Source organism: Sus scrofa, chromosome 11, assembly GCF_054392235.1.
Source record: "Sus scrofa isolate SSC_HxYL_T2T_F1_AM1 chromosome 11, Sscrofa_HxYL_maternal_Yorkshire_Landrace_v2.0, whole genome shotgun sequence".
In the NCBI taxonomy this organism is placed as follows: Eukaryota; Metazoa; Chordata; class Mammalia; order Artiodactyla; family Suidae; genus Sus; species Sus scrofa.
In genome coordinates this window covers 12,571,998-12,588,354 of record NC_139393.1, presented here as the reverse complement: position 1 = coordinate 12,588,354, position 16,357 = coordinate 12,571,998, and the positions used below count along the sequence as shown (strand labels likewise).

The following is a 16,357-nucleotide window of genomic DNA, read 5'->3' as shown; positions in this document are numbered from 1 at the left end:
ATAGTTATTTGCATACAGTCACTGAGGGGACACACAGGTTGAATGTACACTGGCTGAGTGTTCTCTTTTTATCCAGATCTTTGGTCTTCTCCGCTCTTTCTTGCGTCTCCTGGAAAGAGGCAGGTCCCAGGCTGGTTTTAAAGATGTGCGAGTGTCTCCTCAGCCTCTGCAGAGTTGCCGTCCCCCTGGGCCGGCTGGTAGTGTGTTCCCCTTTATCAGCCCCGGTCGCTGGGGGCGTCTGCCCCTGGAGCTGCGCCCGAAGCTTGTTGCTGGTGGGGGGGCAACGCCTCCGGGAGCCGAGGAGAGTGTGGTTTCCTTTAGGCGGTGCTGGGGTCTAGGACAGTCTGTGTCATTGCACTCTTTTCGGAAGTTAAAGAATAGACCGGTTCTCACCTCGAATGCCTCCTCACTCTCAGACTCTGTCAGTGCTTCTCTCTCACCCTTGATATATTTTTTTTTTTCAGCCATCCTTGCAGCATGTGGAAACTGCCAGGCCAGGGATTAAACCAGTGCCACAGCAGTGACCTGGATTGCTCTGGTGACAGTGCTGGATCCTCAACCCTCTAGGCTGCCAGGGAACTCCTCCTAAGCCTTGATTTTAAGATCCCTGCCAGGTGCCTGCCTTTAAAGCCTTCGACATCCTTTATCTTTGTTTAAAAAAAAAGAAAAGAAAAAAAGGCAGTCATAGCCAGAGTTTAGTGATGGTTTAGAGTGTGCTAAGCATTGCCTCATTATATACCTTATTTCATAAATCCCACCCCACATGCTGCAAGGTAGGTTTGATTCTACTTCACAGATGAGGAAACTGTGAAGAGGCCTCTGTGTTGCTGTTTCGGGCCACACAGTGGAGAGCCGGGGAGGGGGGCGGGTCCCAACTGGCCGACGTGGCTCAGGGCCCACACTTTTTTTTTTTTTTTCTTTTTTTTGGTCTTTTGTCTTTTTGTCTTTTGTTGTTGTTGCTATTTCTTGGGCCGCTCCCGCGGCATATGGAGGTTCCCAGGCTAGGGGTTGAATTGGAGCTGTAGCCACCAGCCTATGCCAGAGCCATAGCAACGCAGGATCCGAGCCGCGTCTGCAACCTACACCACAGCTCACGGCAATGCTGGATCGTTAACCCACTGAGCAAGGGCAGGGACCAAACCCGCAACCTCATGGTTCCTAGTCGGATTCGTTAACCACTGCGCCACGACGGGAACTCCCAGGGCCCACACTTTTAACGTCTGGGGGAGTAGAGGGTCGTTTTCACACGTATTATACCCTGTGTTCAGTTTTCAACTCAAATGTTCATTTCTAATGCCCTCCTTGGAGAGAGACAAGGCTAAGAGGAAGAAGTTGTAGGTGTTTTAAAAAGTGTCCCTGTATTCATGAGTATGTGGCCCAAGGTGCTGTCCGGGAGGCCAGTCTTAGAACGAGAGCTGGAGAGGGTCAGCCTGAGGAGATGCCAGCAGCTCTGCTGTCCATCCTGCAGCCTCTTTGTTTTGCCATAGCAGAAACTAGCTGCTTCTCTGTGATAGGGAGTGTGTGTGTTGCATGGTGCTGACTTGATACAACTTTTTTTTTTTTTTTTTGCTTCAACCACAGCCTGTGGAAGTTCCTGGGTGAGGGATTGAATCCAAACTGCAGCTGTGACCTACACTAAAGCTGTGGCACCCCCAGATACTTTAACCCATGCCTCCACAAGGACGTGAGCTGCTGTAGTCAGACTCTTAACCCACTGCAGCACAGTGGGCACTTCCAACAATATGACATTCTCATGACAAGTGCTTATGGCATGTCGCTCAGGAGCCCCAGTCTCTGCGTTCCGTCTCCCAAACAGGTGGCAGCAGGTTTTCTCTTTGCTAATGCTTTGTAGAGATACGTTTTTTTGTTTCTTTGTTTACAGAGGCTTTATGGGTGTTCCTCAGTGGCCTATGGGTAAGGATCCTGTGTTGTCATGCCCATGGCTCACTCAGGTCACTGCTGTGTCATGGGTTCAATCCCTAGCCGGGGAGTTTCTGCCTGCCATGGGTTCAGCCAAAAACATATATAGCTTTATGGTTTCTTGTTCAAGAAAATCGGTGCATCTGAATACTATCTCTTAGCATAACATTGTAAGGAAAAGAAACATTTTGTTGTTGCTTTTTTGCTAAATGAACAATAGGAGTTGATTACTTACATCTTGCCCCCCACAAAGGACACCACCAGAAAGGGTGAATGGAGGTGCCTCTACTGTCTAACCTCCTAGAGATTCAGCATAATCCATCCTCTTTTCCTTTGTCCTGAACCCAGCATTGTCTCTTACTTGATTTGAATAACAAAATGGTCCGTCCTGTTTGTATGATAAAACACTCCTCATTTTCTATTGAAAAATGATAGTTTTGGCTGCAACGTCCTAATTTCTAATGCCTTGTTCCAAATGTCTTCGATCTTTCATACTAATACCTACAAAGCATTTTCTTTCTTTCCATAACGTATCCGTTCTGTGTTATCTGTCTCCTCCTCATTCAGACCTCACTGGGAAAGCAGAAGCCAAGCTTACCCAACCCCTACTCCTTCCTGAGCTGTATGATAAGGTCAGGATGGTCCTATTTTCAGATCCTAAGCTGAAAAGCTCATTTTTAAGGGTGTGAATGCGTCTAGACTAAAATCTCAAAGCAGCCCTAGAAATATGGAGAAACATTTTAATGTTCTTAGAAATGTTCTCGTTAAACTTAAAGATAATTTCTATAGCAGTACCAATGATTAATTCTGATAGCTCCTTCAGTGTTGATGTCAGGCTGGTCTTTGGGGGAAAACATGGCTTTTTCCATAGAAATTCCCTTCAAGGTGATGGCCAGGCCCTTAGGCTAACTCCTGAGCTCCTCTGACCCCTGGGGGGGGGGGGGGCAGGGCGGAGGCAAAGTCCAAAACCTCCCTAGTCTCAGCAGAGCCTTCCCGCCCTCCTGCCTTCCGTGGTGAGGTCTCTGTGACGGCTCCCCTTGACCGTGCTTCAGGTCACCACCAAATGCCAGCTCAGCCTTTCCTGCCACCCAGCCCTGGTTGTGTCGCTGTCTTGCTAAAATGTCTTCACTGAGTTCCCAGAGATAGTTGAACTGAGAGAGGTCTTCAGAGCCCTACACAGCCCGCTCCCTGCCCACTGTCCTGGGCTTCATCAGGAGTTTCCTCCCCGTGCTCACGTCCTCCTGGGCCCGCCCCTAGGTCATCACGTGTAGTTCCAGGTTTCGTGCTTTCCCCTCATCTCTTCCCGGGGCTCATTCCCGCCCTTCAAAGTCCAGCACGCTTGCAATGTCTGTGAGATGTTTGCAAACCTTCGAGTCAGAGGTAATCATTCTCTCCCCAGAAACCTTACCCACCTTTAAATATATTTCTTATGCATCGTTTTCATTCAGTCTTGTAGCCCTTCAACAAACAGCACAAGATGTTGCTATAGTCCTGTCATTCCTTGATTTTAAAAAGTAGGATATTTGACCAGCTAATAAAGTGAAAATTAGAAAACATCTGCTTTCTAAATTTATTACAGTGACTCTGATTTTTACGAATCCACTTAGAAAGATGAAGAAAGAGGGATGAATGCTGTGTGGTTGCGGATTCTCTTTCCCTGTCTGGGTTATTAAGTACTTGGGGTGTGTAGAGTGATTGTGGAAGCTGACAAGGATGGTGGCTGAGGGAGGAAAAGAAGGATGAAACCCATGTGTATCAGTGTGTTTCAGTTTTTCTGTTTGTCTTTTTCTAGGGCCGCACCCTTGGCATATGGAGATTCCCAGGCTAGAGGTATAATTGGAGCTATAGCCAGCGGCCTACACCAGAGCCACAGCTACTCGGGATCCGAGCCTCATCTGCAACCTACACCACAGCTCACGGCAATGCCGGATCCTTAACCCACTGAGCAAGGCCAGGGATGGAACCCAAAACCTCATGGTTCCTAGTCGGATTTCTTTCTTCTGAGTCACGACGGGAACTTCTGTTTCAGTTTTTAAGTAAAATTTCTCTTTGAGAGACTTGAGCCTAATTTATATTGTGCTTTCCCCCCCGCCTTAATTATTGAAGTGATTTCTTGCTGGGATTTATCCTGAGAAGTGGGACTTCCGACCGGGCTAGGTAGCAGTTAGCGAATTCCACCTCTGACACGCTTAAAAGCAAGACGAAGTGGATTTGAGCCAGAGGTTAACGAGAGCTCAGGGTTGTAGCTTGATTTCTTTGAAAAGCTCTTGCCTTTGTTGTCCTGTGTGTGCCAGCCTCGGCCTCCAGGGCATGAGATGGTCACTCAGGGCTCCCCGGGGTCCTTAGTTCCTGGCTCCCGTGAAGAGTGGCGGGGGCAGAAAGGTTCTCCTTCCTTAACCACCGAACAAAGTTCCCGAGCGTCTCTCTGATGGCAGCAATGTCACATGTCCATCTCTGCCCTGTGCCAGGAAGAAACCGTGACTGCCTTTGGCCCCTCAAGTCCTGCCTCTGGAGCTGGGGTGGTTTTCATCCCATCCAGACAACACAGATACTGGTGTGGCAGACGCAGGCTGGGGTGGAGGGTAGGACTTTCACCAACCAGAGGACAACACGAAGTCTTCGTACCTGCGACCGGGTAGAGGAGGCTGGGCTTCAGCAAGGAGCGCACCGACCTTTCATCAGCCTCTCAGTGATCACTGCTCCACGCTAGATATTAGCCCCAGTGCCAGGGCATCAGGTGAAAACCATGGACCAGGGCCCTGACCTTGTGAAATGTGCAGTCAGTCGAGGAAGGAGATGGCCAGCAAACACAAAACGAGGTAAGCAAGGGGATTGCAGAGTGTGACAGGTGTTCAGAAGGAAATGCAGTGACTTGCAGAGATGGGAGGGGGAAAGTACTTGAGGAAAGATGAGACTATTTCAGAAAGAAAAAGAGGAGGGCCAAAAAACCCAAACTTGGCCCCTTGGCGGTTTGGCTGAGGACATTGACCCTGGGCCCCTTGGCAGGTTTGCTGAGGGCATTTTGACCCTGGGCCCCTGGCAGGTCTGCTGAGGCCATTGGCTGACCTGCTGCCGGGAGGCGGCTGTCTGTGCCTGAGCAGAGGTGTCCAATCCAATTGGGAAAGTCACCGAGGGAGCCTCCCCAGTTCTGCTGGGTTTTCACAGTCGCTGCAAGCCCAGGTCAGCCTTCCTGGTCCAGCCCGTGTTTCCGAAGCACAGGGAAGAGGGAGGAAGAAATGGAAGAGAGGCTGAAACCCGCAGGACCTGCCCATCCTTTTGTTCTTATCAGAGGGGCACGTCCAGGGTGAGCAGAGGCCCCTGCTGAATGGGACTTTTAGAAGATTTAGATGCCCTATGAAAAGTGCTGCTTATTGAAATTTCCTTATTCCTGGAAGTGTTGTATGTAGCATGTTTTGAGCGCTACAAATGCTGTTTTCGTAGTGGCTGGTTCAGAATATCTATGGCTTCGTGGTGCTATTTGTACCCTCAGCACATACACAAGACTTCAAACTTTTCAAAAATACGTATAATTGAGATCTCTCCTGTGGACTGATTCTTAACATTAGATATATTGGGCCCTGTTTGATCTTTGCTCTACTGGAAATGAAATGAACCACATGAAGAATTCTTAAGATCAAAATATTCTTTCATATGTATAATTCCCCAGAATGCAGAGAAAAATTGATATTGGTGGGTCCGTCAGTGAACTTCAGTGATGTTTTGTTATTTTTGTGTTTGGCAGCTGAATCAGTAGTGATGCTTTTGAATAGAAATTATATTGTCTGTGGTTTTAGCAGTTGGTTCCAAAAGCGTATTTGAATTGCTGGTATTATTTTCTGAGACCATCATTCAAGCTTGGCTTTGGAGGGGGTGGACATTCTCCCTTCTAGAACATTTGTGTTTCTTGGGGAGGGGGTAGCATTCCACAAATTGGTTCTGAGAGCATTAACTATAATATCCTGTTGTTTAGAAAATATTAAAAGACTCTTTGGCTGACATTAGCCACATGGTGCCAGATAGGATCATTATAACTTGATTTTATAACTTGACCAAGACATTTATAAAGCAGATGGCAATGAAATGGGAAAAAAACACGCTAAAGATTTTTTTAAGGCCAAGATGTTTATTAAATGCTAAATAATACAAAGCACATCTTTTTGAGGTTAGGAAATGGTTCAACAAGTTGTCCATGGAGGTTCCCATAAGCAGTGTTCTTTCCTCCTCGTTATAAGCAGACATTTTCCACGGTGTTCATTTAATTTGCCAAGTGTGCCTGACATAATGAAATTTAAGGCACATCATGGGGCTGATAGAAAGCCTTGCATTTTTAATCTTATTGTGAAGGGCAAATGATAGAAGCAGCCCATCCAGACTCCTTTTATTTTATTTTATTTTTTTTAGGTTTTTATTTATTTTTTTTTGTCTTTTTGCCTTTTCCAGGGCCACACCGTGGCATATGGAGGTTCCCAGGCTAGGGGTCGAATCTGAGCTGTAGCTACCAGCCTAGGCCACAGCCACAGCAACGCCGGATCCTTAACCCACTGAGCGAGGCCAGGGATGGAACCCGCAACCTCATGGTTCCTAGTCGAATTCATTAACCACTGCGCCACAGCGGGAACTCCCAGACTCCTTTTAAATAAAACCATCTTGTTGCAGTGAAGCACATACGGTTTAATACTTAATTTAGTTTGTCAGGTTTTACAGAACTTATCATTCTCCTTGAGAATTAGAAGTTGCTAAAGAGCCATTTTCTTTTCACTGCTCCCCTCCTCCCATTTAAATGCAACCTGGCGCATAGGAATGCAAATTTTTATTATTTGGCGATTATTGGGATGAGAGGAGAGTTCTCCCGCCTTACAGAATGATGCACAGCCGCATCCTTGGGAGCATCCTGATGTTTGGCCAGTGACTTTTGCGCTTTTACTGTTAGGATCCACAGTTGCCACTGTTGGTGAGCCTGAGATGAGGAGACCTGTTCCGAGGCCCTGCCTTTTCCCCTCTGAATAGTCCCTCCAGATGGGCTCCTTCCTCGTGGTGCATGTAACACGCTCGAGTCATGGTCTCGATATTCCGCACGGTTCTGCTGCTGCTCCCGGCTCCATTACTTTTGTTGATCGTGCCATGGTCCCCCTAGTCACCCAGGCTTAGCTCCTTAGTCATGCGTAATGTACAGAGAGCCTCCCTCCACCCCAGTCTACTCCCACGGCTACCAAGTGAGAATGGTTCTGCCAGCAAAGCATCTCTGCCCTGTCTTCTTCCCGACCGTGGCTTCGGTTGGCATGGTGCACTGCAGGATATAGGAAAGTTGATTCAGGGTAGCTCTCTGAAACCCTGTCTTGAGAGGGATCCTGAGGTCACATTCAGGCTCTTGGTAGGAAACCAATTAGCAATGCCTGCCTTGGTAAAGCAAAGGAGAGAATGAGCACGCATGCCACAAACTGGTTGCAATTAGAGTAGTGGACCTTGGATTTTGGAATTAAGGATACTTCAGTTTCACCCTTGGCTCTCGGACTTTCTAACCATTTGGTCATGGGCCGGTCATTTTCACTGGGCTTCCATTTCCTTCTGAGTTACATAGATATCATAGGTTAACTGGAATTGAATCGACTTAAACAACTAGCATTTATTAAACATTTCCTGAGCATAAAGCAAATCTAAATCCGTTGTTGATTGTTGTAAGGAATGAGTAACAGATACCACCCTTCAAAGTATTATACAAAATGTAAATGCTGTCATTATGTTCAATTTCTTCTGCCAGTGCCCTGACATAGGCTCTCATTAACTTTCTCATGAACCATTGGCTTCCTCACTATTCTCCACCCTAATGCTCTCTTGCAAAGGCTCGTTCAGTGTGATAAAGGAGGGCATTGATCCTGGCACTAGTGCCTAGCCTTCTGTGGGTCATTGTTCCTTTCCTGGAGGTGATTCTCCCCTGCTTTCTAGCCTCTCATGCCAGCATCCTCCTTTATAGGCACAATGGGCAGCTGGTCCAGCCTTGGGAGAAGGATGTTGGCAGCCTAGGTTGAAGGATGCTGGCCTCAGGGTCTGAGAGGAGAGAGGCCTGAGAGGGAGGGCCAAGAAAAACTCCGCCTTTAACTAGCAATTGACTTCTCTCTGTCTTCTAGAAGTTCTGCCTCATCTCCACCCACACTGCAACCCCAACTCCACGTTCTTATTTGTTCTCCCTTTTCTTACTAACGTCTCCTCTGGTTTATCTTTCAGTTTTCATCTCCCTACTTCAGCCATAATACAGAACAGAAGTATATTTTTATAATTGGCTGTGTTTACTGAATTAATTTTATTCCTCTGTTCTTAATTGCACAGGCAAGAGAGAACATTTTCTTATTTCTTGTTTCTTTCTTGCTCTCTCAATACCTACCTTAGAAAAATAAAGGAAAATATACTTTGTTTTTTTTCTCTTGCTGAGTTAATTTTTTGATGTGGCTTGATAATTCTCATCTAAGGAAATATTGCCTCTTCTTCTTCAAAATGGAGAGCTTGGCTAGTGTACTTAAGTTATAACTGCAGTAACAGGATTTTTAATTTCGGCCCAAAGTATCAACAGTGCTGAGGTTAAGAAACCCTGCTATAAATTAGAGTAAGTCTGTATAGTGCTCATACAGGAAACGTGGTGAATAATATGTATATATATTTTTTTTAGTTGAACCTAAAATGTCTTAAAGGAGTTGGCTTATGCTCGCCCCTGTAACCACATTTCTTTAGCCATATATTATATACCCAAATTTTCCAGATATTTCCACTGGTTGTATTCAGTGAATCCATCTGTCTTATTTATATTAAACTTGTTTTAATTCTCATGGCATATTTTTCCACCAAGGTTGTGTTCTAATTAATGAAGACAAATATGTAGTTCATTTATTACTATTTAATTATAGAATATATATGATTTTAGAGGAAACTGAGGGTAATTCTGATGGTTCTTTAATTTAGATTTTAAAAAACACCTGTCAAATGTTCTTTAGAAATTTGATTATAAAATTTGCTATTTATTCCAATGTGTCCATTTTCCCCTATTAATGCATCTGAAATGAATTTCATGTAGAAATAGCCTGTGATATAGAAAAGTCAGCTTTTTTTTTTTTTTTTTTTTTTTTTTTTTTTTTTTTTTTGTCTTTTTGTCTTTTTGCTATTTCTTGGGCCGCTCCCTCGGCATATGGAGGTTCCCAGGCTAGGGGTCGAATCAGAGCTGTAGCCACCGGCCTACGCCACAGCCACAGCAACACGGGATCCGAGCCACATCTGCAACCTACACCACAGCTCACGGCAACGCTGGATCGTTAACCCACTGAGCAAGGGCAGGGACCGAAACCGCAACCTCCTGGTTCCTAGTCGGATTCGTTAACTACTGCGCCACGATGGGAACTCCAAAAGTGAGCATCTTTTACCAGGGGCCTTCTTCTTGTTTATAGAATGCCATTTTTAAAAGCTATTGTTTAAGTATTCGTTTGATTCCTTCCTCACTTTGTCATTTCTTCTAAGCATCCGAGGTTTTAAATTATGAGCCAGTGACCCCCGAGGAGTGATAAATTATGAAGACTGACTGTACAGTAACAAAGTTCAACGTCGTTGTTTAAAAGCGCCCAAGTTAATCTGATCCGTAGTTAAGGACTTACACATTCCTCACTCTGCTGCCTGGTAATTAGGCATGCGGTAAGCAGTTCCGAGAAATTCCTGTAATTAGTATTCCTTCTACACAGTCAAACCACATTTTTACGAGGGTTTTTTTGTTGTTGTTCTCCTGCTTGCTTACTTAGTTTGCGAGTGTCTGTGATCCGCGTTGGTTGACATTCTCCTTGGGGTAGCGCTAGGGACACTTTAATTGTCTTTTCTCTCTGGTACACACACTCTTCTTTTTCTCCTTCACACATAATTACAGGAAAGGCTCACATACTGCTCCGTGTCTTGTATTGTTATCTGGGGACGTGGGAACATTAGGGATGAGGAAATGATTGGGAGATGACACTAGTATCTCTTCTTCTTAGCATCATTTTGACAATACGATTGTAATCCTTGTGCTTGTTTGGGAAAAAGAGGAGGGCGGTAGCTGGAACGCAGGTGTGCCTCAGTGTCCAGCTGTCAGCAGAGCGTTTTCTGCCTGTATTTTAAGAGAGTGCAACACCATGGGCGAAGGCACAAGAAGGGCAGCTGTAACCAGGCTGCAGCACCCAGACTAGATGGCATCGAGGCTTATACCAGCCAAGGACTGCCTTCTGCTTGTTTTGCCCTTTCGTGCTTGGACAGGTTTTAAAATTATAATTCACAGTTCCTTTTCCACCAACCAGGCTGTTCTTCACTGCTGTTGCAGATAAGCTAAAATAATGAGACTACAGTCAATTTTGATGCTCATTATTTACAAGCAAAATCTTCAGAGTATAGGAAATGTTTCCTAATAAATGCTCGTGTTTCCTGTCACTCATTAGTAAGAGCGACTTTTCCAAACATTTCTATTTTCACATAGTCTCACAAGACTTCTCAAGAACTTGGGATAATATGTTTCATTTCTTTGGCAAAGCTTTTCCTGGAAAACTACTCAGGGACCACTCTTTAGCTGACAATTGAAAAAGTATTTTACTGTCGCTAACGCTTCTAGGTAAGGCATTTATACGCATTTTGTAGTTCCAAGAAATAGTCTTGTACCTGCAGTTGGAACTTATTTAGGCTTTCATGGACTTTAAATGTATGTTTAGAGTTTGAGCTTCGAAAGCAATAATGGAAGAGAACCCAAGAAAAATACACTAAAAGAAAAGAGTTAACCAGCTACCATCTATCTGTCCCAGCTTGGTGGCTTGTGCTGTTCCAGATTGTATATTTTAGATGCAGACAATGCAGTATTTATATGTACGGATGTGTGTGGCCCTTCCCTGCCTCCCAATGCCTCTTGCTTCATTTTGCACTTCTGATTGGATGAGTCAGTAACGAATGGTTTTACTCGTCCACTCCACTCTGTGCTGCCCTCTCCAGCCCTTGACCATGAGCTCCGGTGCCTGGGGCACCTTCTCTTGATCCGCTTTATCTCTATGGGTCCTTCACATTTTACTTCAAGTTCAGTGTCTTCCATGAGCCTTCCATCCACATCCAGAGGGAATGTGATCCTTTTCTGAGCATCCGAGCCCCTGCACGCACCTCTGTCTTCTGTCCCAGCACACTGCCACTTCAGGTTGAACCGATGTGTGTCTAGATTTGTCTTTCCCGCTAGTGGAAAGGTGCACCTAAGCCCAGGACCGCTTCGTCTTGAGGTGCTAGTCCTGAGCGCATGAGAGATGTAAGAGCATTTCCTGGTGGAAAATTCCTGGATCTGCTGATAAGACGAACACTGCTGTTTTCTATATACTTTCAAAGGCAATAGATTATCTTCACCCGTTCTTTTCCTATTTATTAGTTTCTAATACCTGCCTAAAATTTTTTCACTTAGCTTACTTTTCTTTATTGTTGCCACATCCAGTCTAACCAAAGTCTCTGAGAAACTTGAATATTCTAGAGGCAAGTTTCATCCATTGGTCTATCCTGTTTCAAAATAAATCTTTTAAGAGCTGCTTTCCCTTTGGGGCCCATCAGTGCTTAACACGTCTTCCCTGAAGATTTTCCAAATGATGCTGTCAAAGCAAATGCACTGTACTTCTGTTCTTCTAAGGATGATTGAAAGTAACAGACTGTGGTGAATGAAGTTATGGAGGAGAAAGAGCGGGTTTTGGTAGGAGAGGTTCGGGTTTACTGAGACTCGGAAAGAAAGGTTCACGAGAAGGTCCAGCAGCCCCTGTCAGTAACCTACCATTTTAATAGTGCTTTAGAATTAGTGTCTTTTGTGGTGTTTGTAGAATTATTTTTTTAAAAAAATTGAGTAGTAGGTGCAATAATCCATTTTTTTCATTAAAAATAATTCTACTTTCACTGAAAACTATATGCATGATGCGAAAGCAACTGCATCCTCTTGTTGACACAGTGTGGGCAATCCCTGATTTTTTGCTGTACTATATAGATACTGAGGAATAAAGACGACTGTAAGATGGTTTCATATTCTCATAAAATAGATGCTTTATTTGTGTTCTTCTCCCTAGTCTTGACATAGAATAATTCAGAGAGATAGCTAGCTTCATGCTATGACTATGAAGCCATGACTAACTGTCACGGATGTCATTTAGGGAAGACGGTTTACTCAAGGAAAGTGAAAATAAAGGTAGTGTGTGCATTAAGGACCCGCTGTGCTTTAAAGTGGATGCGGCTTAGAACAACACGCCTCCTTGTAACTAACATGGGGCTGATCTAAACCTAAATGCTGTCCCAAGGGACCATCAAACGTCTCATCCTAATTGGTCTCCTACGGTTAATATTTATCAAGGTATGTGGAGACTAATTCTGAATGATCAAAATGTATTTAAAAACCATAGTTTTCTTCCCTATAAGAGAAATACGCATTCAGGATGACTTGAGTATGATTGACTCCTTGGCGCCTCTCTCTTTGTTCATCATCTTCGCAGTGTGGAAATATTTGAAGATGAGGGTGGTTGTCTGGGAGGGTCTGCTGAAATCTGAGCTCTGGGCCATCTTCTCTGTCCCCTGTGCCCACCCTCCCCCCTGCCCCCATGCCCACATATCCATGGCAGCCTCCAGAGGCAGGAGGAGTTGAGAGGGAGAAGCTGAGAGCATGAGTGACGTGGCTTCCGCTTCTCCGCACACACTCACCTTTGGTGCGGCCCCTTTGACTCCTGCACTTTGGTGCCTTTGTGCCTCTCCTCTTGCTTCTTCCTCTTTCCCTGGAGGAAAGTCAGACTCCTCCTTGTAGACCCAGCTCAAAGACAAGGATGCAGGAGTTCCCCGGTGGCCTAGTGGGTTAAGGATCCAGTGTTGTCACTGCTATGGCTTGGGTTCTGTCCCTGGCCTGGGAACTTCTCCATGCTACAGGTGCAGACCAAAAAAAAAGAAAAAAAAAAAAAAAGAGAGACTCTAGACCCAGGGTCGGTGCTCCGTGCACACTAGCTGTCTTCTCCGTTTGCTCTCAGGCCTTCCCTTTCTGCTGGGAGAGCCCTTTCCTGGGTAGGACGACGTATACTCTGGGGCTCTAGCCTCAGACCACACCAAGTTCATGTCCTGGCTCAAACCCAGTGAACTGTATATCCCTGGCCGTGATAAGCCTTGGTTTCATCTGCGTAAATGATTGTCCTTGGACCTAGCATGTAAGCCTGAATAAGATGGCACATGTACACAGGGAACTATATCCAATCTCTTGGGATAGAATGTAATGGAGGGTAGCATGAGAAAAAGAATGTGTATATATATACGTGTGAGTGTGTGTACATGTATATATATGTAGGACTGGGTCACTGTGCTATACAGCAGAATTGACACAACACTGTAAATCAACTATACTTGAGTAAAAATTAAACACACACACACAGAAAGATAGCACAGGAGTTCCTGTCCTGGCTAAATGGTAACGAACTCAACTGGTATCCATGAGGATGCAGGTTCGATCCCTTCTCTTACTCAGTGGGTTAAGGATCTGGCTTGCCATGAGCTGTGGTGTAGGTCACAGATGTGGCTTGAATCCTGTGTTGCTGTGGCTGTGGTGTAGGCCAGCAGCTGTAGGTCCGATTTGACCCCTAGCCTGGGAACTTCCGTATGCCATGGGTGCGGCCCTAAAAAAGACAAAAATTAAAAAACAAAACAAAACAAAACAAAAAAAACCACACACAGGTAAAAGACTTGGCATCGTGCCTGGCACTCAAGAAATGCTCAGTGAATCCTAACTTTGTCAAAGCTGTTAATGTGTTGGCTTTTCTTCCTAAGGATAGAGACGAAGTTTTAGTCTTCTTTGAATAGGTACGGTGTCCGGCACATAGTAGATGCTCAAGAAATACTTGCCACACGCATGAATGAATAAGTTTGGTGTAGGGTTGTGAGTGCAAAATAACGGGCTGTGTTTTGCCACCACTCTGACCACTGCATCTTCTGCACCAGCTGGGACACGGGTTTTCGGCGGGCTCCCCTTTGGCGATTCCTTCCCTCCCTGTTTATTCCCATCTGCCTTCTTCCCCGTTGAAAATTCCCATGACTGGGACAGGAGCCAGGGCACCCGGAGGGGATTTTCCACCCTCCTCGCCTGTGCTTTTGGTTTTCTTCTGAGGCCTGGGATGATCCTTCTACCCCAGTGAAGATGCTCTGGGGCTGAACACGCCACAGTGTCGATCTGGCAGAAGGTGAGCCGCCTCGGATGATGCAAGGGAACTTGGCTTCTTGGGTGGTACTGGGGGAGGCCCATCACAAAGGGACTTCAAGCTCTAAAGTGACCAGGCATGCCTTTCCCTCTGAAAATGAAGTTCTACTTTGCTGCTGCCGAAAACGAGTCATGTGTTATGTATGCGGCTGAGCCCATGTGCTTTCACGGTTTAGCCTATTTTAGTTACGCTTCTTTCTTCTTCTGAGCTCTCAGGGCTTTCACTTATCTTTGGAGCCAAGAAAAATTTCCTGGAATCATCCAAGGCTATTTACCATAGGCTAACATCTCCCGATGAACAGGTAAAGCTCCTGAGCTGTTTAGCAGGAGGGGGCTCCTGGCCAGTGTCACGTGTGTGGAACAGGGAAATGAGGCAGGGGTGAGGCCGCAGCTGCCATGCTAGCAAGGCAGTTGGCTGTCCCCTTTGCCATAGGACAGCACATCTGTATGGAAGGATGGACTCAAGCCATTATCACGGATGATGGACTCCTTAAGGACATGTACTGTATCTGGACCACTTTGTGAGGTTTCCAGAATACTTGATAAACTTTGTTTAGTTGTCTGATAGCTTTTCTATTAGATGTTGACATCTGTATGAGTCATATTTTCCTAAGTTTAAAGCACAAGGACACCTCAGAAATCTGTTAGTATATGGGATCAAAACACTTGACAGTGTTTCCTGGATCTGTGTGTTAAGGATGATTCTACTGAATTAAATTAGAGATTTTTTGCTCATCACTGACTCACTGCAGATTTGCACAGTGACAAAGGCCACTTACCTTGGTTTTGACTCATACTCTGGGGGTTAAGAATTTAATGATCAAGGTAGTAGTCATCCAGAGCTGCTGGAAATAAGGGCATAATGTCTATAGTTTTATTCTTTGTATTGCATTTTAATGAAAGGTCTTAAAGAATAAAAATGTAAAAAGCAAAAAAAAAAAAAAAAAAGTCCACTGCTGAATAATCACTGCAGGTATTTAAGGAGGGAGGCGGAAGCGATTCTCTCAGAAATAGTGGTTGTGTAATGTGCTGGGTCACACTGCTCTAGGTAAAATGAGGACACTTTAGAGCTTGAAGTCCCTTTGTGATGGGCCTCCCCCAGTACCACCCAAGAAGCCAAGTTCCCTTGCATCATCCGAGGCGGCTCACCTTCTGCCAGATCGACACTGTGGCGTGTTCAGCCCCAGAGCATCTTCACTGGGGTAGAAGGATCATCCCAGGCCTCAGAAGAAAACCAAAAGCACAGGCGAGGAGGGTGGAAAATCCCCTCCGGGTGCCCTGGCTGCTGTCCCAGTCATGGGAATTTTCAACGGGGAAGAAGGCAGATGGGAATAAACAGGGAGGGAAGGAATCGCCAAAGGGGAGCCCGCCGAAAACCCGTGTCCCAGCTGGTGCAGAAGATGCAGTGGTCAGAGTGGTGGCAAAACACAGTCCGTTATTTTGCACTCGGCTCTACTCAAAACTCACCACATTTAATGTTTTTTGGCAGCGTGATCAAGGTAAGATTTTACAAACCATGCAGTTCACCAGCTTCAAGTGTACAAGTCGACGGCTTTTAGTGTATTTATGGAGTTGCCCGACCATTGTCAATGCACAATCATCTCGATGCTCAAGTTTAGAATAGTTTCATCCCACCAGAAAGAAACCCTTTACCCCTTAGCAGTCTCACCATATTTTTATTTAAACATAGAGAGAAATCCTATATTCATTACAGGAATTCATAAACCTCAATTTATAGTATAGTCCTTTTCTTTTATAAGAGTGATGTTATAACTGGGGCTAAAGCAGCTAGGATTGTGTTAGAGCTTTTACAAGGAAACTGTAACTTTAAAGGTTGAAAGATTTAAGACATATATGGCTTTCTATACGTATTTATTTCAGTATGTATATTCCAGTTTGACTTTTTTGAACATTTTTGTGATTTTAAAATTTTTGTAAAATTCAATATATTTTTTGCTGTTTCCTTGAAACAGAAATCTGTTATATAGTCTACCTTTGTCACGTGCATTATCAGTCATTTCCAGAACTTTTTTTTTTTGCTTTTCAGGGCCGCACCCACGGCATATGGAGGTTCCCAATCTAGGATCTAATCGGAGCTGCAGCTGCTGGTCTACACCACAGCCACAGTAACGCGGGATCTGAGCCGCATCTGCCACCTACACCATGGCTCACGGCAATGCCAGATCTTTAACCCACTGAGTGAGG

General features: G+C 45.1%; 1 protein-coding gene across 17 annotated transcripts in view; it reads left to right on the top strand.

The window, feature by feature from the left end:
* The window catches only part of DCLK1 (doublecortin like kinase 1), a 383,845-nt gene that overhangs the window by 257,020 nt on the left and 110,468 nt on the right, over positions 1-16,357 (top strand). The gene's annotated exons all lie outside the window — the stretch shown is intronic.